General features: G+C 42.0%; 1 long non-coding RNA gene across 1 annotated transcript; it reads left to right on the top strand.

Annotated features, from left to right (window-relative positions):
* The first annotated feature begins 6,209 nt into the window (after window positions 1-6,209).
* Window positions 6,210-10,047, top strand: LOC124285340. The gene is made up of 3 exons (XR_006900797.1): window positions 6,210-6,242; window positions 9,852-9,927; window positions 10,033-10,047. It is a non-coding gene; the product is annotated as an uncharacterized LOC124285340 (long non-coding RNA).
* The last annotated feature ends 12,525 nt before the right edge of the window (window positions 10,048-22,572 follow it).

The raw sequence follows: 22,572 nt of genomic DNA, 5'->3' as shown, positions 1-22,572 counted from the left end.
ACCTCGGAGCTTGGAGCTGAAGAAACTAGCAAGGAGAGGCTTGTTGTTTCGAGTAACATAGAGGGTAGCACCAACACCCTGTCTCTTAACTGAACCATCGGTGACAACCCATAACTGGTCACCAGTACGTGGAAGAGTGAGTACACGACAAGTTGAGAGAGCCCTCTGAGAATCCCTGAACAGTTGGATGAGATCTTCAGTCCAATGTATTCGATCAGTTGACTGCTTTCCGGCAATAGCATCATCAAGGGGTGCCAGGATAGATGAGCAGTTGGGAATAACTCGTGCCAGCACTTTGTATGTCCCTACATAGGACCGGAGTCCTTTCACTTTCTCAGGAGGAGCACAAGCAGACAATGTAGAGATCCGGTGAGGGCTTGCAGAGATCGTACCGTTTCTCCAGATCCAACCGAGGATGGTTGTGGATGTGGGTGCAATAATGGTCTTCGATGCAGAGATTGAGACTGTTCTTGTGAAGAGTCTCCAGTAGACGTTTCCAGTTGCTGTATAGATCATCAAGCGAATTACCACCACAATACAGGTCATCAGCAAGTTTTACTACCACCCCTTCTTCAAGTAGGTCGCCAAGTACACGGCACATCAACTCCTCCAACGCAGTCTCGGATCCAGGCATGCCCATTGCAGATCTTGCATACATTCGTACACCTCTGAAAGGGTTGCTACACCACAGAACTTCATGGAGTCACGAGCTAAAGGTATCTGGTAGAAGGCATTGGTGAGATCCGTGGAAATGAGGAATCGCCACTGAGCAATCTGTCGTAGAGTAGAATCAACATCCGGGAGAAGTGATGGTTGGGGCTTTGAATATCGTCCGACATCTGCGAAAGCTGTAACTAGCGAAAGCCGCCTGAGGTTTCTTCACAAGAAAGGATGGGTTAAGGTACTCAGCAGTTACCCCAACATCTTCGGGTCGAACAAACACTCCTTTAGCTTCAAGATCGTTGAACTTGGCTTGCAACTCTTCAAGTTTATCTCTGGCATACTGGGGTACTCTACCTTTCCTTTGAGGAGGCAACACAGGGCCCATGTTGACTGCAGCATATACAGGACCAGAAGCTCCATTATAACCTTTGAAGTTGGGATCAAAGACATCGTCATACTCATCAAGTAAGGTTCTGAACTTCTGCAGCGTATCTGGGGGTAGGGCATGATCCGGATCCAACTTAACAGCTTGAGAGAAACCACTTTGCTGCTTCTTCTGGAGCGACACATTTTGGCTAGTGATGACAGAGTCTGTGGGTTGTACTTTGTCGGGGGGCATCTACGACATGTCTCACCTGGCAGAAGTGTGCATGTTTCAATGACAAAGGCCCATCCGTCAGGTTCGGGATGCGTATCCGTCCGCAGACACTGGGAACGATGTCAACCTCTGGCCAGTTTTGTTTCCCGATGGGAGAGTTTTCAACCCTAGGTTCCAGGGCGAGATGGTCATCATGTGTAGTGAACTCCGGTGGAACTTCCAGCTCGATGTAGTCTCCTGGCCAAATAGTGGTGGGACTGTTCGCAACGGTGTGTTGATCAAGCTTTGACTCCTTCCCTGAATGGCTGTAATCTACGATGACACGTTCACCTCGAAAGATTTGTCGCCTAGCGGGTCTGGCATAAACATCATTCAATTCCATAAAGGGAATGCCTGCTAAAATGTCGACATCCAAATCCTCAACAACAAGACCCTCGAATGTGAATTCTTCCTGGCCACGAACGAAGACAGCACTAACTTCCCCCCCACAACTCTGAGGGGCGAAACACCATCTGCTTGCCTGGCTGACTGGGTGCTAATCTTGACGTCAAGATCCAAGTTCTTTGCCACAGATAACTTCACCATGTTCCCGGTGGCACCACTGTCCAAGGTAATGCGTGCCAAGTGATGTTGGTAAAAGGTATTGAGGCAGGGGGGACTGAGATACTTGGACTCTCATCACACCGACTGGTTCCTCATATTCTTTAACGTCGCAGTCATCATCAGGGGTTTGGTCATGACTATCGTGGGAATCGTCCTCAAGGGCAAGTACGATCTGTCGAGCCTTAGCTAGATAACGTTTATCACTAGCCGGAAGGTAACTGCACTCACTCAGAAAATGGCGATCAGGTCTGTCAGCCAACTTGCACAAAGGACAAGACTTGTAAATTTTCTTGTGAGGGAAACGGTTTGAGCGAGAGTGTTGCCGTTTGTCCTGAGTAGGGAATGATGTTGCAGTTCTCATAACTTTCATGTCATGATTAGTCATAATTTCATCTTGAAGGGAGGACATAGCTTGAGAGATTTCAGGCTTTATGGATGCAAGGGTACGAGAACGTAGTTCAGTGCCATAGCGTTGCTTAACCAATTTGGGTAAGTCCTTATGTATGAGGCTAAGCCACGTGAGCACAATAAAGTTCTCAAGAGATGGGGATAATTCTTCATCCTCAATGATTTCTTCTCCATGGTGTGTGATATTACCCCCAGTCTTCATCAAGTTATCTTCAACGAAGGCAACCAGACGCTGGTAAAGGTCTTCAGGACGCTCATCTGGTAACAAAGAAATGTTGGCAAAGTCCAGAAAATGTGATCCAGTTGACTGAAATCCGTAATGTAAACGTATTTCCTGCCAAATGTTGATGAGAGAGGTTGACTTCTTGACAATGGTGCTTCTAGCAATAACAGGGCAATAATTGGCGATCTGGCCAAGCATAAGTTCAAGCATTGTCACTTTCTGTTCAGAAGTACGACGAATGGCTATATCAACATCATCGCCATCGTTTACAAAACCACGTCGAGGGTTATCACGAGTTTTCTTCGTCCAGGTCACACCATCCACCAAAAAGTGTGCAAAATTCTGGTCTAGTGACAGAGTGTAATGGAGATTTTGTTTCCAGTTCTCAAAGGAATTAACTGTCTCAGATTTTGTAAGACACCATTGCTTCGGGGCTCTATGTGTATGCGCCATTTTGGACAGTTACAACGATCACACGTGCTATCCAACCAATATGCTGACTGACTGACCGTTTACGTTTTTAGTAGTTACCGGGAAGCGTAGGTCATGTAGTTAATCCATATCGCTGCCACCACGCCAATGGAGAAGGTTCCGCCTCCACGATAAACAGCCAGGACACGTGCAATCAAATCCAAACACTTTATTGTCGAAGCCAAGGCGACACACAGACAGACCGAAGAACCGAACATAAAACTGGGAAAGCGAGTTTATGTTTAAGGGAGATAACTCTAAGAGTCATTGTGTTAACTCGCTAATAACTAACTGCCAACTGGCGCGAGGGAAAAATTACCAGCGCCTTGAGCATGCACTAGTTGCGTGGATATGTGCGCTATATAAATATCCTAATAATAATAATAATAATTAGCAGGCGTCCCTCAAGGATCAGTCTTAGGACCCCCTAATGTTCATAATATATATTAATGATATTGTAGATGATATTGCTAGTAATATTAGACTTTTTGCAGAGACGACACGTCTCTATATGTTATAATTGATGATCCTGACATTGCTGCAGACTGTTTAAATAATGACTTATTAAGAATTTCAAATTGGGCCAAAGAATGGAAGGTTTCATTCAATCCTAACAAAACAAAATCAATACACTTCAGTAGAAAACTAATTTATCAGTGCGATCAGTTAAATGTAGAACGATGACATATGCCAGATCATTTCTACCTGATACAATAAAACTATGGAATTCCCTAAGTTCTGAAATTCAAAATATTGATACTTTATCACGATTCAAAAACTCGATATTAAGACCAAATAACAAAACTATTATCTTTGACCTAAACTATGGACCAAGAAGATGCCAAATTATCCATTCTCGTCTCAGGCTCCGTTGTAGTGATTTGAATGCTGTTTGGTTTGATAGACACATCATCGACAGCCCCTCGTGCTCATGTGGTCATCCAGTCGAAAATGCTGTGCATTATTTCTTCACATGCAATAAATACACGGAATAGAGACAAAAATCATATTTCTATTTAAAGGGGTTTAGTATCAACACTGTACTATGGGGATGTACATCCCTCACTAGCAATGATCTACACAAATTATCAAAATCTATTCATGATTACATAATAAGATCTGATCGATTTGATGTTTCATAAATACTTTGATTTTGACTGCTTAACAAACGAATCGATATTAATCGATTAAGGTCATTGTCACAAACACAGCTATTACTTCCGCCACATGTCAATATCTGAATATCGCAATAATCTTCTGCGTGACCCTGCAAATTATCTAAACGTTACCGAAACTGTAATCGGAAGCCTTGATACAAAAAGCGAACAGATTCCATCCATTAGTTTGGGGGATATCGCAAGCATACTCGCTGTGACCTTGAACATTATCCGAAGATCACTGAATTCGACTGGCGTTAGACTATACTCCCAGCACATTTTCCTAACATACTTTTAAGCAGAGTATATTACTTCTTTCTTGTGTTTTCGCACTAAAAAGTTAGAAATGTGCAAAACAATACAATTTTCGCTGTAAACTCAAAATGAGCACAAGTTCCCCAATCAACTGGTGTAGGGGGAATCCCGCCAAGACACCTTGATATAAAATTGGATCAAAATCTATCAATTCTTTCTTGAGTTATCGCGCTAACAATCTTTATATTTTTGCTGTGACCTTGCAAATTATCTCAAGGTCACTAAATTCAACTGATGTCTGTGAATCTCGCCACAACACCTTGGTACCAAATTTGAACAAAATCCATCATTTCTTTCTTGAGTTATCGCCCTCACAAGCTTATATGATGTTTGATCATGAAGTGCAATCAAAAACGAACACACGCGTATTTACGAACGATTGAAACTGTCATTACAATTTACGTAAATATTTATTTCATTTTACCGCAACGAAAATTATTACAATTTACGTAAATTTTTATTACAATTTGCGTATTACAATTTACGTCAATTTTTATTACAATTGACGTTTTTATTACAATTACGTCAAGGGTTATTACAATTTGCTGCAAGTATTACAATTTACGTTTTTACTACAATTTACGTCGTAACACGCGTATTTACGAGTGATTAAAACTGTTATTACAATTTACGTAAATATTTTTTACATTTTACCGCAACGAAAATTATTACAATTTACGTCAATGTTTATTGCAATTTGCGTTTTACAATTTACGTCAATTTTTATTACAATTTACGTTTTTATTACAATTTACGTCAAGTTTATTACAATTTGCTGCAAGTATTACAATTTGCGTTTTTATTACAATTTACGTCGTAACAGGCTGTTGTCCAGAGCGGCGTCAATCTTCCATGTTATGTATTTCTTGTTCTGACTTTTGTGTCCATCTGCAACATGCCTATGGCACGTCAATGTCCAATTAATTGCAAATGTGGATCAATACCGTCTTAATGATTAAATAAAATATGTTTGATAAAGTGTTTTTGGTTCCAAGAAAACAAATGCGTTTGTTCACAATCTGGCAATGGTAAATCTGACAGACCACCCAGGGCGTGTTGTCAAGGCCACGTGCTTCACGACCGTCACAACATTGTGATTGAGAGCTTTACTTCTTTGTACATGTTCTTGCCACATAAATAACTTACGTTAATTGAGGGCGATGGAGTAGCCTAGTGGTTAAAGCGTTCGCTCGTCATGCTGAAGACCCGGGTTCGATTCCCCACTTGGGCACAGTGTGTGAAGCCCATTTCTGGTGTCCCCTGCCGTGATGTTGCGGGAATATTGCTAAAAGCCGCGTAAAACCAACTTACTCGCTCACACTACGTTAATTGACAGACATTGGTATAAGTTATCGTAGTTTCAAAATGTGTCCTCACTTTCATATAGTATATATGTATTACCACGAGGGGCGGTGTGGTAGTCTAGTGGTTAAAGCGTTGGCTCGTCACGCCGAAGACCCGGGTTCGAATCCCCACATGGGTACAATGAGTGAAGCCCATTTCTGGTGTTCCCCTGCCGTGATATTGCTGGAATATTGCTAAAAGCGGCGTAAAACCAAAACTCAGTCAGTCAGTATTACCACGATGATGATAACAAATCTTACCAGAGTGACTGCATCCAAGAATGAACCCCCTCACTGCTATATCATTCTGTTATTTCTGTCATTTACGCTTGTCCTAAACCTACTTAGGTTTGTAAGTACATGCACGAGACAAATTTACATTCAGTCTAAAGGTTACTGCATTAGGTGATTGACAGCCACAGTGAAGTAACGTCGTTCCGCAGGATACTTTCAATACGCAGGTATGTTATTAGTCGTGTATTTGGTTTGTGTTTGTTCTTCTGCTTGCATAGGTACTGGAAGTAACATTCCACATGGCTTGCTTCTGTTAGAGCATGTATATTACGTTATATTACCACATCATGTTGCAGTGTGGTGCTCGTGGCTTGCTTCTGACAGTGCATGTATATTACGTTATATTACCACATCATGTGACACGTACGGTGCTCGTGGCTTGCTTCTGACAGTGCATGTGTATCAAATTATATGACCACATCATATGACACGTACGGTGCTCGTGGCTTGCTTCTGACAGTGCATGTGTATTAAATTATATGACCACATCATGTGACACGTACGGTGCTCGTGGCTTGCTTCTGACAGTGCATGCGTATTACATTATATTACCACATCATGTGACACGTACGGTGCTCGTGACTTTGTTCTGACAGTGCATGTGTATTACATTATATTACCACATCATATGACACGTACGGTGCTCGTGGCTTGCTTCTGACAGTGCATGCGTATTACATTATATTACCACATCATGTGACACGTACGGTGCTCGTGGCTTGCTTCTGACAGTGCATGCGTATTACATTATATTACCACATCATGTGACACGTACGGTGCTCGTGGCTTGCTTCTGAAAGTGCATGTGTATTACATTATATTACCACATACTATGACACTTGCGGCGCTCGTGACTTTGTTCTGACAGTGCATGTGTATTCCATTATATTACCACGTCATGTGACACGTACGGTGCTCGTGGCTTGCTTCTGACAGTGCATGTGTATTACATTATATTACCACATCATGTGACACGTACGGTGCTCGTGCCTTACTTCTGACAGTGCATGTGTATTACATTATATTACCACATCATGTGACACGTACGGTGCTCGTGGCTTGCTTCTGACAGTGCATGTGTATTACATTATATTACCACATACTATGACACGTGCGGCGCTCGTGGCTTGCTTCTGACAGTGCATGTATATTACGTTATATTACCACATCATATGACACGTACGGTGCTCGTGGCTTGCTTCTGACAGTGCAGCGTATTACATTATATTACCACATCATGTGACACGTACGGTGCTCGTGGCTTGCTTCTGACAGTGCATGCGTATTACATTATATTACCACATCATATGACACGTACGGTGCTCGTGACTTGCTCCTGAAAGTGCATGTGTATTACATTATATTACCACATACTATGACACGTGCGGCGCTCGTGACTTTGTTCTGATAGTGCATGTGTATCACAGTATATTACCACATCATGTGACACGTACGGTGCTCGTGGCTTGCTTCTGACAGTGCAGCGTATTACATTATATTACCACATCATGTGACACGTACGGTGCTCGTGGCTTGCTTCTGACAGTGCAGCGTATTACATTATATTACCACATCATGTGACACGTACGGTGGTCGTGGCTTGCTTCTGACAGTGCATGTGTATCACATTATATTACCACATCATGTGACACGTACGGTGCTCGTGGCTTGCTTCTGACAGTGCATGTGTATTACATTATATTACCACATACTATGACACGTACGGTGGTCGTGGCTTGCTTCTGACAGTGCATGTGTATCACATTATATCACCACATCATGTGACACGTACGGTGCTCGTGGCTTGCTTCTGACAGTGCATGTGTATCACATTATATCACCACATCATGTGACACGTACGGTGCTCGTGGCTTGCTTCTGACAGTGCATGTGTATTACATTTAATTATCACATACTATGACACGTACGGTGGTCGTGGCTTGCTTCTGACAGTGCATGTATATTACATTATATTACCACATCATGTGACACGTACGGTGCTCGTGGCTTGCTTCTGACAGTGCATGTGTATCACATTATATTACCACATCATGTGACACGTACGGTGCTCGTGGCTTGCTTCTGACAGTGCATGTGTATCACATTATATCACCACATCATGTGACACGTACACCACGGGGACATAAAACCCTTGATATAGCTTTTACAGCAAAATAGGACTGCACGGTATTACCGGTATACCTGTAAACCGCAATACGAAATTGTAACAATTACGTATCACGATACGTTTATGACGTACCGGTATACCTCCAAAGTTTTATTTGTTCAATTTTAACCCATTCAACACTGCACATAGACTTCCGCCCGTATACCCCCTAAATTGCAATGGTGAGGAAAAAGATATATATGCATATTCAGGTAATATGGGTGGTGGTGGGTGGGGATTGGGCGGAAGTATTTCCAAATGATTGGCAAAAATGTCAATGAGCAAAGTATGGACGTTTCGAGGAAATCATTAAAATTGAATAAATTAATGAATAAAATCAACAGTTTTCATAAAAGTTGTCAAACGTACATCTAAGTTACTATTTCCATCTTTTCGTGCGATCATGTTATGCAAGTCAAGTGACATCTCAGCTTTCGTCACCTCGATCTTTATGCTCGGACACGATGTTTAATGAGAAAACATTTGCATAAAGAACATTTGTCACAGGTCGCCACCTTGCACGATGCGTCCAGTAAGTTCCATAAGTTACGTATATTGACGATTTGTTGCTTAACACATTCAGAAAAGCATTATTGTTTCCAAATATAAACAGAAGATTGTTCTGGATTTTCCTTTTTTCACTTTGAAAGAAGCTATACAATGCACAATGGTTACTCACATATACTGTGATTCAATTTGAAGGTAAAAGAATATTACCAAGTGGACAGATCTCACTATATATTGTAATACGTATCGCAATGCAGAAGAGTGTATCGCAATATATCGCAATACGAAATTTGGGGCAATACACAGCCCTTCAGCAAAACATTGAAAGTTTTATATGTACAGGGTTGAACCAGTATGAGCGTTATTTGCCCCATAAGAGCTTTTAGCGTATGTTTCCATAAGAATGTGTCGGATTTTGTTGGTAATAGCTTTCATATTTAAACATGAAATTATGTTAAAAATAAGCCACCCACTGTTCGAGTTCCACGAATCAGTAACTGGAAAATGTAACACGTCCAGCAACTGGCTTAATTTGTCAAAATCTATTCAAGAAACACAATACTTTTGCTTTCTTTGTGTCCAACTTAAGGTAAACCAATTGGCCGTCCGTTTTTGTCTTCTACGTTTAAGCACATTTATTTCCATGTCTTGTCATTTTGTCATGTTGTTTGCATGTGTCCTGCTGTGTTATGTCATGGTTGCTGCTTGCAAGGGTCTTTGGTGTTATGTCGTTTGCCGGTGTTTTGTTATGTTGTCATGTTGTTTGTGGCGTGGTGTCATGTTGTGCGCAGGTATTTTAAATTATATCGTGTTATTTGCATGTGTTTTGTTATGTGTTTCATGGTGTTTGCGGGTATTTTGCTATGTTGTCGTGTTGTTTGTAGGTTGTTTCTTATGCTGTCATGTTGTTTACAGGTGTCTTGGTATGTTGTCATTTTGTTTACGGGTGTTTCGATGTGTTGTCATCTTTTTTGCAGTTTTTTAAAATTATGTCGTGTTATTTGCATGTGTCTTGTTATGTTTTTTCATGTTGCTTGCAGGTGTTCTGTTAGGCTGTCATGTTGTTTTCAGGTATTTTATCATGCTGTCATGTTGTTTGCAGGTGTTTTGTGGACTGCTGTACAGAATGAAGTTTGCAGCTCTCCTGCTTTTGGGAATTATGATGTCAAGAGCACAAGGTATGAAAAGATTTAATCGAACCAAATAAAGTTACATAGGAGGCTCTGTGCTTGACATCTACCCATTTTAAACTAACAATATATCCAATGACCCTATCACTGCAGGTAGATGTAACCTTATTAGCTTCTTGTGGTACATTAACGACGTCTGTCACATGAGACTACTGAGATATTACGTCACCTTCGACGGTGTTCTGACACAGCTAGACATCCACAACACCCTCAACGCCGTGTGCAGGTAAACCTTGCACATCTTCCGCTATTTGGGGCAATACGTCTCGATTCCAGTATTGTCAATACATTGTACCGAGCTGGTGCCACAGCACGGTCTGAAATGACAGTCGTCCAGTCACATTGCACTCTCAACGCTGTCTGCGGGTATACATGGCAGTACACTAATATATATCCATTCCATCATTGTAAATCCCCGTACATATTCACTGCCTACCAACAGCAGAGTGAGTGAGTGAGTGAAATAAATGGAGTTCGCACCATATACCAATATTGGAATCGAACTAGCAAACGCTTTAACCGCCAGGCTACACCTTCCTCCATGGACCGTATAACCTTAAAGTGCGTATGGTTTCTTTTGCGGTTTCTGTTTGTGTGCAGTTTACATACAAACTAGACGGCTATTCAGTAATGAGAAGACATATCTATATTAACTCAGTTAGCTTTGGCTTGATAATTTGAAAAACATCCTCATAACTCAGTTGAAATAGAACATTCTGGTTATGCCTTTAGGTCATTCTGCTTCTTTTACCAACTACAACTGTTAAAGTTAAACAAAGCAGGGACACTTTAATATGGTTCGCCGCTGGCGACCAGTGAGCCGTTATGTATGTTCTTTTGTCTGCGCTGTCTTCATATCCCCACAGGAACGCGTTATTTTTGTGAGTGAGTGAGTTAAGTTTTACGCCACTTTTAGCAATATTCCAGCAATATCACGGCGGGATCACAAGAAATGGGCCTCACACATTGTACCCATATTGGGAATCAAACCCGGGTCTACGGCGTGACGAGCGAACGCTTTAACCACTAGTCTACCCCTCCGCCCCGTTATTTCTATAAACATTCACCATTTAGTGCACACTGTTAAAGTGACATATACGGATAGATATTATCATCAGCATATGCGTGTGTGTGCCAGTGTACCTCATGGCGGCAGCTAATACCTAAAGTAAGGGATCGTAAAACACAATATGGCCAGAAGACACCACCTACTCACGCGTTTTTAAATCTAACAGTTATTGGGATGTTTTCTTCCAGTGAGGTGACCGAGGAGCGACTTCTGTGTGCATCCCAGTGGACGTCGGCCTGTGACAACCGAGACACCCTCATCAGCTATGCTGCTGTCAACGGCATCTGTACCGACGACCACCCCTCCCAGTATGCTCAGCAGCGTAGGTTCAGGGATAATCATGCTAAAATGTTTTATCATCATCGTCGTTGTCGTTGTCACCACCACCATCATCATCATCTTCTTCTTCTTCATCATCAGACCGCCTCCGTGGTGTAGTGGTTAGAGCGTCCGCCCGGAGAGCGGAAGGTCGCGGGTTCGATCCCCGACCGCGTCATACCAAAAAGACGTTAAAATATGGTACTTGTTGGTCCTTGCCTGGCGCACGGCATTAATGGGTACGACAAGGACTGGTCGGCTCGGAGTCAGTATAATGTGTCTGAGTGGGGTATTCATGCTTCACTGCGGCATGGTATCTCAGTGGGCTAGCACTATAAAACCAGCTTCAGTCTGGGCTGGTACAAGCAGCCGCACATACACACGCATGCACGTCGTCATATGAGCAAAATATCTCAAGCACGACGTTAAACCCCATTTCACCTCACCTCACCTTCTTCATCATCATCATGAACAACAACAACATCAACCACCACTCTCTTTCTCTCTCTTGGTGCTTGTCGTCGTTGAATTCGTCGCTGCCACCATCATCATCATCAACTTCTTCTTCATCATCATCTTCTCTTGGTGCTTCGTAAAGTCTATATCCCTCTCTGCTAGTTCTGACGTCGATCCCTCCCAGTGTGAACGCTACCTGTATGTGGGGAAGAGTGGCTGCAGCCATTGGGGCCTGTGTGGAACTGATAGCGTGGAGAGCAGCCTTTGGCTACAACCGTTCCATGACGGAGGCTGACATTTTTCAGCATCACCAGACGTAGGTATTTTTTGAAACAATCCGATAGTAGATTGAAAAGAGATTTCGGTTTTCTTTGAGTAAGATTTCTAAAAGAATTCGCTCATAACACGAATAAGACCTTATACCCGAAAGACAAGTGAAGTGTCAAACTTGTGGCGTCGCCTGAGGCAAGTGACCTTGTCCAAAGTAGCAGGGAATGGGTGCATGAAATAGACATTAACGCCGTTTAGAAGTCTGGATTATAAACTTCCCAGAGAGGTTTTTTAGAATGATTAGATAAATGCATACGGATCCGATGGTCGTGAATGAACCCAAACAGACACCAGCGAGCATCTGGATAAGCGGTGTATGTAAGTGAACAGAATCATTAAACTATATTATCACAGAGGAGACCGCCTTTTATATTTCGGGGGATTGATCCCGAGCCTTCATTGTGACGAGTGAATAATTAAACCACTAGATCTACACTAACCCACCAGTTCCGATGCCGTTGCCAAGTTTACCACAACGTCTGAAAGTGAACCCGATGCAATGTTTGCTGTCACAGATGAGGTTTCTGCATCCATACGTTTGGTTCGTGGAAGCAATTCTGGGTCCAAATATCTAGCAAATAGTGTCGTCTGCTTCCAATACTAGGAGAATGCGACGCACCCGTGACGTCGTTTTCTATCCCGTTTTGTTCAAACGGTGGTGGATCGGGACAAGACTGTATAACCAGACACAAATTCAGCAGGAAGACAGCCGTTCCTTTTTACATTATGTTAGTTATTTTGTATACGACAATAATATGCAGGTTGGTTTCATCTAGTATGATAAAAGATCCAATTTCCTTGCTGATCGTTAAGCTGTAATCCTTATACAAGTGTTTTCTTAATATACGAGACAAATATTCATAAAATTCTATGCAAATCCTTGCTACAAGTAAACGGTATTTTATCGAACAGTATATGATATTAAAGAAAAATACTGTATGTATGAATGATTGAAATACTTTAAGAAAAGACAAACATGCCGATCACAAGTTGTTCTTCAGTGCAGGTTCCTGACACATATTCGTTCTCCATTTCAGTCAGATGAACAATGGCCTGTTGTGTATGTACTCGAGGGGGGAGAGCATAATGGCCCGGTGTGTGGAAGGGGAGGAAGTAGAGGAAGTGGAGGGGTTGAAAGCTGCCTATCTGTTGGCTCTCCTCGCATATGCTCCCCCAGGATTCATCTATAACATCACCTACATAACCGATGTCACTGACAGACATTAGACATCACCTACATAACCAACGTCACTGACAGACATTAGACATCACCAACATAACCAATGTCACTGACAGACATTACACATCACCTACATAACCGATGTCACTGACAGACATTAGACGTCACCTACATAACCGACGTCACTGACAGACATTAGACATCACGTACATAACCAACGTCACTGACAGACATTAGACATCACCTACATAGCCGACGTCACTGACAGACATTAGACATCACCTACATAACCAACGTCACTGACAGACATTAGACATCACCTACATAACCGATGTCACTGACAGACATTAGACATCACCTCCATAACCAACGTCACTGACAGACATTAGACGTCACCTACATAACCAACGTCATTGACAGACATTAGACATCACCTACATAACCGATGTCACTGACAGATATTAGACATCACCTACATAACCAACGTCACTGACAGACATTAGACGTCACCTACATAACCAACGTCACTGACAGACATTAGACATCACCTACATAACCAACGTCAAAGACAGACATTAGATGTCACCTACATAACCAACGTCACTGACAGACATTAGACATCACCTACATAAACGACATCACTGACAGACATTAGACATCACCTACATAACCAACGTCACTGACAGACATTAGACATCACGTACATAACCAACGTCACTGACAGACATTAGACGTCACCTACATAACCAACGTCACTGACAGACATTAGACATCACCTACATAACCGACGTCACTGACAGACATTAGACATCACCTACATACCCGATGTCACTGACAGACATTAGACATCACCTACATAACCAACGTCACTGACAGACATTAGACATCACCTACATAACCAACGTCACTGACAGACATTAGACATCACCTACATAACCGATGTCACTGACAGACATTAGACGTCACCTACATAACCGACGTCACTGACAGACATTAGACATCACCTACATAACCAACGTCACTGACAGACATTAGACATCACCAACATAACCGATGTCACTGACAGACATTAGACGTCACCTACATAACCGACGTCACTGACAGACATTAGACACCACGTACATAACCAACGTCACTGACAGACATTAGACATCACCTATATAACCAACGTCACTGACAGACATTAGACATCACCAACATAACCAACGTCACTGACAGACATTAGACATCACCTACATAACCAACGTCACTGACAGACATTAGACATCACGTACATAACCAACGTCACTGACAGACATTAGACATCACCTACATAACCAACGTCACTGACAGACATTAGACATCACCTACATAACCAACGTCACTGACAGACATTAGACGTCACCTACATAACCAACGTCACTGACAGACATTAGACATCACCTACATAACCGACGTCACTGACAGACATTAGACATCACCTACATAACCGATGTCACTGACAGACATTAGACATCACCTACATAACCGATGTCACTGACAGACATTAGACGTCACCTACATAACCGACGTCACTGACAGACATTAGACATCACCTACATAACCAACGTCACTGACAGACATTAGACATCACCTACATAACCAACGTCACTGACAGACATTAGACGTCACCTACATAACCAACGTCACTGACAGACATTAGACATCACCTACATAACCAACGTCACTGACAGACATTAGACATCACCTACATAACCAACGTCACTGACAGACATTAGACATCACCTACATAACCAACGTCACTGACAGACATTAGACATCACCTACATAACCAACGTCACTGACAGACATTAGACATCACCTACATAACCAACGTCACTGACAGACATTAGACATCACCTACATAACCAACGTCACTGACAGACATTAGACATCACCTATATAACCAACGTCACTGACAGACATTAGACATCACCTACATAACCAACGTCACTGACAGACATTAGACATCACCTACATAACCGATGTCACTGACAGACATTAGACGTCACCTACATAACCGACGTCACTGACAGACATTAGACATCACCTACATAACCAACGTCACTGACAGACATTAGACATCACCTATATAACCGACGTCACTGACAGACATTAGACATCACGTACATAACCAACGTCACTGACAGACATTAGACATCACCTACATAACCAACGTCACTGACAGACATTAGACATCACCTACATAACCAACGTCACTGACAGACATTAGACATCACCTACATAACCAGTCTCACTAACAGACATTACACATCACCTACATAACCAACGTCACTGAAAGGCGAAGGACTGATGTTCAAGGCGGTCGCCTTCAGTCGAGACAAGTGTCGCCATATTAACCGTCCTTTTTGCGGCCGAGTACCTGTACACTGGCTGAATATGCTCATAATAAATAAATATGCTGAATGATACCAAACGCTTTTGTTTTGTTTCTGGATGTGTCAGGTGAACGTTTCCGGATGCCTGTGACATCGAGTACTGGACTTTGGAGCATCGCGTGAGTGAATCCATAGTTTAGTTTCAATAAATCAGGAAATACACCATTCACCAGACTTTCTGGTCACGTGATTGTCTGGCTTGTTTACAAGTCTCAGTGGCATATTAGGTCCACTGCTGTGCACAAGCAAACAGTACAAGCCTTTATGGAAAAATGGGTGAGTGGGTGTGTTACCTCTGGGGCAGGGCATGCTCACCCTCGTCAGGAACACCTGTTATCATCACTGGTGGGAAATAACCCGGGTGTGTTTGTTTTAACTCTAATGATTGTACCGAAGACGAAACCCATGTGTTACTGTCCTCTCTGCAATGATTTTCGACAGGTTTGACTACAGAGATGTGCTGAAATGGAGTCCGACTGTAACACTGCTGATGACATCACCCAAAACAGCATGCAGATTGGTCAGTTTGACACCTTATATAATAAAACAATAAATTCGAGATTTCCTTAAACTGTGAGATATTTACCCGTCTTGTACATCTCACATATGGAAAGAAAAATACACTTAAAAGCGGCGACTGTTTTGCTCCAAAACACAGAGCGACGATGAGAGGTATCAGAGTGGGGGTATCCTCCGACCCATTACGCAGACAGACAGTTCGCAGACGCCTTAAAACAACAACATTTACGGTTCAATTAACAAATTAGCTACTATCTGTTGTTGTTGTTTTTTTGTGTTTTTTTGTTTGTTTTTTCCCCATTACATATAGTTTTTTTTAGGTTTTTTTTATTGTTCCCAATGTGATGAGTACAAAAACATGATGAGTACAAGCATATAGAGGAATGTGTGCACATACAAGCTAGTGGGCTCAATAGCGATATAGTACACTTAGTGCATTGAATATCAATGTTAGTGATATGTTCTTTGTTTAATAGTCATTCAGGGTTAAATTCAGGGATGAGAGGAAACCATTTGACTAAAAAGCTTTAAAAAGCTTTTAACTGTTACCTATACATTATAATTGAATAATCCAAAGAAAAACACAAGAAAAATATTTCATGCCAAGTATATATTTATTGATGACAAGAATGACATAATATTTTTTTCAAATAACAATGTATAATGATAGCACAGTAGCTTCTAGTAGATATATCTTTTTCATAGAAATATTTTATCTATATATATAGATAGAGTGGGGTATGTTACAACATCGCTTGAAGCGTATCTTATATGTTTACATAACTATTAATTCATCTCGCTCATACATACGACACTGCTTGTGCGAAGCTCACTGGGCATGGTACAGCACTCCATGACCCGCTGGTCAAACAGCACACTAAATATGTAATTCTAACAGATAATAAACGAAATACTAAAAAGAATCTACAAGCCTTAGGCGAAAAGGTAGAGTTCAAAAGTATTAAAACTGACAAAGTAAATACCAAGATTCAAATTCTACACAAAAACATCTACTCAAAAAAACCTCAAATACTACAAGTCTACATAAATCTGAAATATTGACAGGGAGATAACCAAATTACAAACATGCCACACAAAATTAATTCTCATATACATAAAATTTGAAAAAACAACAACAACAAACAAACGGGCAAATGCACGCACTGCAACGAAGCATATATCATCGAACATGTCCCTCTACTCTGCATGCACTACCAACAACACGGAATAGTGCTCAAGAGTTCACTGAATACTAACAAACACCTATCACTACAGACCCGTGAAGGTCCTTGTTAGAATATTGGTCTTAAGTCACCCATGCTTGTCGTAAGAGGCGACTAACGGGATCGTATGGTCAGGCTTGGTTGACACATGTCATCGGTTCCCAATTGCGCAGATCGATGCTCATGTTGTTGATCACTGGATTGTCTGGTCCAGACTCGATTATTTACATACCGCCGCCATATAGCTGGAATATTGCTGAGTGCGGCGTATAGCTAAACGCACTCACTCACACTAACACTACAAATACTCCTACGCCCACTAAATAACACCCAAATCTTCAAAGCCTTGGGTATATTTTTAATAGAACTTGTCTTCCAGGTCGCATAAAATCCCACATAACCAACTAGTACGAATATTTAAAATATACAAACCACATAACCTGAAAAAGAACAAAAAGCATTTACCAACCAAACTGTCTCACGTATATGTCTAGTTTACGTCTAATATTTACCTGAAGAGTGTGTATGTGTCTTAATGGTGATGTGATGTGATGTGAAATGGGATTAACGTCGTACTGTTTTCATAAAACCCCCAAAAGGTGACATCCACTAACAAGTGGGCTTATGTTGCATTATTGAATTCATTGACGTCAATGATTTCATACTGTTGTGTACACTTTTGGGGTTTACGATATAGGCAGTCTGTGATTTTTTTGTATTTTTGCATAATTTATGAAAGTATAAATTTAAGAACATGTGGGTACACTTTGCATAAAATTACCGTGCACAGTATTTATCTCAATATGTTTGCTGTTTATGGAGTAATTAATGTTGAAAAACAATATGCTCTGCAATTTAATCATGTTTACAACACAAAAAATATATTGAAGTCAAATTCCTAAACTGACTAATTAAGTGAGCTGTTATTGTGCTTATAAATTCTTCAAGGAGGTGAGGTGAAATGGGGTTTAACGTCATATATTTCGCTTATATGACGACGTGCATGTGTGTGTATGGGTGGCTGCTTGTATTAGCCCAGACTTAAGTTGGTTTTATAGTGATAGCTCACTGAGATACCATGCCGAAGTTAAGCATGAATACCCCACTCAGACACATTATACTTTCGTCTGTAGTAAGTAAGTCGAGGATCGACCCGCGACTTTCCGGTCTGAATGGTGAACGTGTATGGAGTATGTCTAATATTCACGTGAAGGATGACTAACGTATCTGTCTAGTTTACGTCTTATGTGTCTGAAGGATATCTTATTTGCCTTAAGTGAGCGAGTGAGTGAGTTTAGTTTTAAGCCGCTTTTAGTAATATTCCAGCAATATCACGGCGGGGATACCAGAAATGGGCTTCACACACTGTACCCATATGGGGAATCGAACCCGGGACTTCGGCATGACGCTACCCAACCGCCCCTATTTGCTTTAAGGATTTGCAAAGTATGTCTATTGTCTATAATTGCAGTAAAATGTGCGTTTTGACAAGTCTGATTTTTTCTGGAACCGCTAAAGTATGTTTCTTCCGCCGTCATGGCAAACGTTCCCTCACGTCGTTATAAGCCACGAGTTTAGGTAGAGAATGCCTTTGTTTCTTCAGAATGTCTACAGCCAGCTTTAATGCTTGTTCACTGGACGTGGCCATCAGCGCCGTGGTCAAGCCTTTCGTCCACGTCTCGTGAAATGACGTCAGTTTACGTGCAGGATTGTCCAGCATGACGTGGGGGATGCCGCACAGAATGGAGAGGATGTGTCCATGCAGGCGGTCAGTAATGACCACCCGGCCTCGCTGAAGAAACATGGCTCCGGTGCTGGTGTGAAGAAAGGCATTCTCCATGGACGTTTCGCCTTTTGGCGTGATGAAGGTCGTCCAGTCTGCCACGTGTACAGTGTAATTCGCTATCAATGACGGGATAGTGTAATTGGGTGTTTCGTTATCACTCCGTTTCAGCCACAGTATGTCATATATTGGAGACATAAACCTAGGGATAGATCCAATTTGGAACACGATATCTGGCACCAAGAGCAGCTTTTGCCCCGGAAAGAGCTCTCGTCCTATCGCAAGGGACTTCCGGTCTCTCATGAGAAATGTAATATTTGGATACTTTCGATAAATTTCCTTCACGTGAACCATTCGGTTTGCTGGTAGACGGCCTCCTTTGAGCCATATGCTTTGTGGAAACATCAAAACGTTAAAATGTTCATAGAACCGGCTTAGAATCTGGTTCCGGAGAGCGTCATTTAGTAAATAGCCAATGAGATTGCCTCCTCCATGGAGCAACACAATAGTGTTCTCTCTGCTGTAGTTTTTGCTTAACGAGAGGGCTTTATCTAGAATTCCACCTTCCAGACACACAAACGTGTTACAGTAGTACACGAGCTGAATACCCAGTCGTCTCAAGGTATAAACTTCACCTACCGTGATGGCAGGATCTCCTTTGTTCTCAAAGGCGTTTATGTCAAACAGAAATGCATATGTATAGTTTCCTATAAGAGTTTGGAAAATGCTGATTTGCACACGCTGCATCTCCGTGATAAGATCATTATTTGTGGTTATGAAAGGCAGGTAGAAATCTGTCTGGTATGGATGATCCACTAAATTCCATTTGTAATAGGCTCTGGAAGCATTAGGAGATGGTGGTAGACTTGGACGGACATGTGTGATGCTGTCTAGTCTGTTGAGGACAGACGTCCACTGAGAAGCATTTATTGCCAGCTTTTCATACGGCTCCCGTCTGTCAGGTGGAGCAGGTCCATCTGTCAGTGATCTTGTCGTATACATGTATATGCCACAATTGAATACCAGCAGTAGGAACAGTATTTGCTTTGCATACTTGGTACCTGAAAGTGTCAATGAAAAGAAACGTAACAACAGTAACAATGAAATAAATATAGCCATCTCTGATATCTTTATTTTGAAAATCAAAACTCGATTTTACGTATGCTGTCCGTTCGCTGATATTTGATCATTTCCTTGACAAGCTGAATCCCTGTATTAATATAAAAAAACCGTCATACTCGTGCATTTGGATCTTTTGTAGAACTCGTGGTTTCTCTGCTCCCATGACATCTCGTTCAATACAAAACATCCAAATGCACGAGTATGACATTCTATATATTTACAGTATTAGGGTGTCTATTTCCTAAAATGGCCCAGGTTGGTATTCTCTATTGGGCTAAATAAACTAACGCCCAAAAGAAACTTGGCAACTAAAAAATTAAATTGTTCAAAGACAGATACTTTCACCTAAGCGTAACCAAGCCAAATCCAATACCCAAACCATACAGAATACGAATTCGTGTAAAGACAGTAGTGTTTTGAACGGATGTTTTGAAAAAAGTGATTTTTTACAAAAAGCACGTGATTTACGTGATAAGAAATTGCATATGCACACAAGGTATAAAAAGTGTTCAGTTCACATGTTAGAGATGCAGTATTAAGAAAATCCACAAAAGAAATGCCTAGTTTAACACAAGAACAGCGTGAGCGAACCATAGCAATGCTACAAATGACCCACCACAGACCCATGTTGCAAGGGCATTGAACAGCTTCCGTAATACTGTAGGCAACTTAGTCCAGCAATTCAGAAAAACAACCAGGTCGGGTGACAGACAGGCCAAAAACAGGCAGATCAAGGGTGACCACACACCCCTTGACGATCGCTGCCTGCGCACCTTGCACCTGCGCAACGAAGAGGAGAACGTACTGCCCGTTGTTGCGTACAATAGGTCGTACCATTTGTGGGTAGCAGTGTCACTGCGTGGGAAGGCATTTGTGGTGACGAGAGGACGCCATTGGTCATCATTGATGGTAACTTGAATTTCGTACGCTACAGAGATGAGGTCCTACGACATGCCGTGCTTCCATTCCTTCGTCAACAGCCACTGGGTATTGTGTTACAACACGGCAAATCTAGGTCTCACACTGCTAACGTCGTGCAAAACGTCAACGTCAACAACGTTCACGTGTTACCCTGGACATCTCGCACTCCAGACCTAATCCCATGGAGCACATTTGGGATATCATGGACCGACAAATTCGACGGCGACAATTATTAACCTGCAAATACCGGTAATGAACTCATTGCGGACCTGCATAAAGATTGGCGACGCATTCCACGTGACGTCATCAGGGGACTGACGAATTAAGAGCGTAGGACAGTGTTTGCCTGCATTCAAGCCACTGGAGGTCAGACACACTACTAGGGTGGCACATAACACCACCTATGGTCATGTTGTGCCGAGCTGACCATTTGGACATGTATTGAAAAACTGTTTTGTGTTACCCAAATGGACATTACCAACTATATTTATCTCATTGTTCATGGTATTGTTATGACTGTTTGCACAAGGTTTTAGCACACATTGATGTTTACAATTACGTTTATGTTGATCATTTATGATTTGTTTGTTTTTTCGCCATCGAGCTTCAAAACGACTGCCAAGTGTCATTTGGGAAGTAGTTTAGTACTGTATGATATCTCATGACTGATGTATTTCTTTCAAAGGCTTACCTGCTTCCACCGCTACACCTTGTGATGTAACCTTCCCCATGGTATAAATCCCTAGGCCCAAAGCTGCTAAAGCAAGTCCAGCAAGGTTCCACATCGTCAGGGACCTCGTCCCAGCCAGCACCAGAAACATCACAACTGCGAGCCGCTTCAGATTGTTCAGGATGGCATGGGTGACGACAGACACTGCCTTCAGCACCACACACGTCGACAAAGACGAGTACAAGACGTGAAACTCACTTGATGAAAACAGGAGGAACACAATATGTGTAACACGCCCGAAATGATGAATATCCAAAATGGCCGCCGACGTAAATGCTAAGATACTAAAGATGAGTACAGGATGTGAACGCATTTTGATTTGAGATTCGCCTTTATATTTCATGGCCGTGTTCCTCAAACCAAAACCTAAATTTGACAAAAGTGCAAGCATGATCCCCGACACGTGGTTGATGTTTTTCAAGGACTGACCAGTAAAGATGATACATCCTATCACGACCAATGGTAGGCTGGTTTGCACCGACACCGGAAGTGACGTTCTGCATACCAAAGCATATAGCAGGGCTGTTGTGATTGGTTCCATGAGTCTCATAGCAATGGTTGAGGA

The sequence above is a fragment of the Haliotis rubra genome, unplaced genomic scaffold (genome assembly GCF_003918875.1).
Source record: "Haliotis rubra isolate DU_JTF1 unplaced genomic scaffold, ASM391887v1 Scf36, whole genome shotgun sequence".
Lineage (NCBI taxonomy): Eukaryota > Metazoa > Mollusca > Gastropoda > Lepetellida > Haliotidae > Haliotis > Haliotis rubra.
The sequence above is the reverse complement of the archived record's forward strand: the minus strand, read 5'-3'. Positions and strand labels throughout refer to the sequence as shown.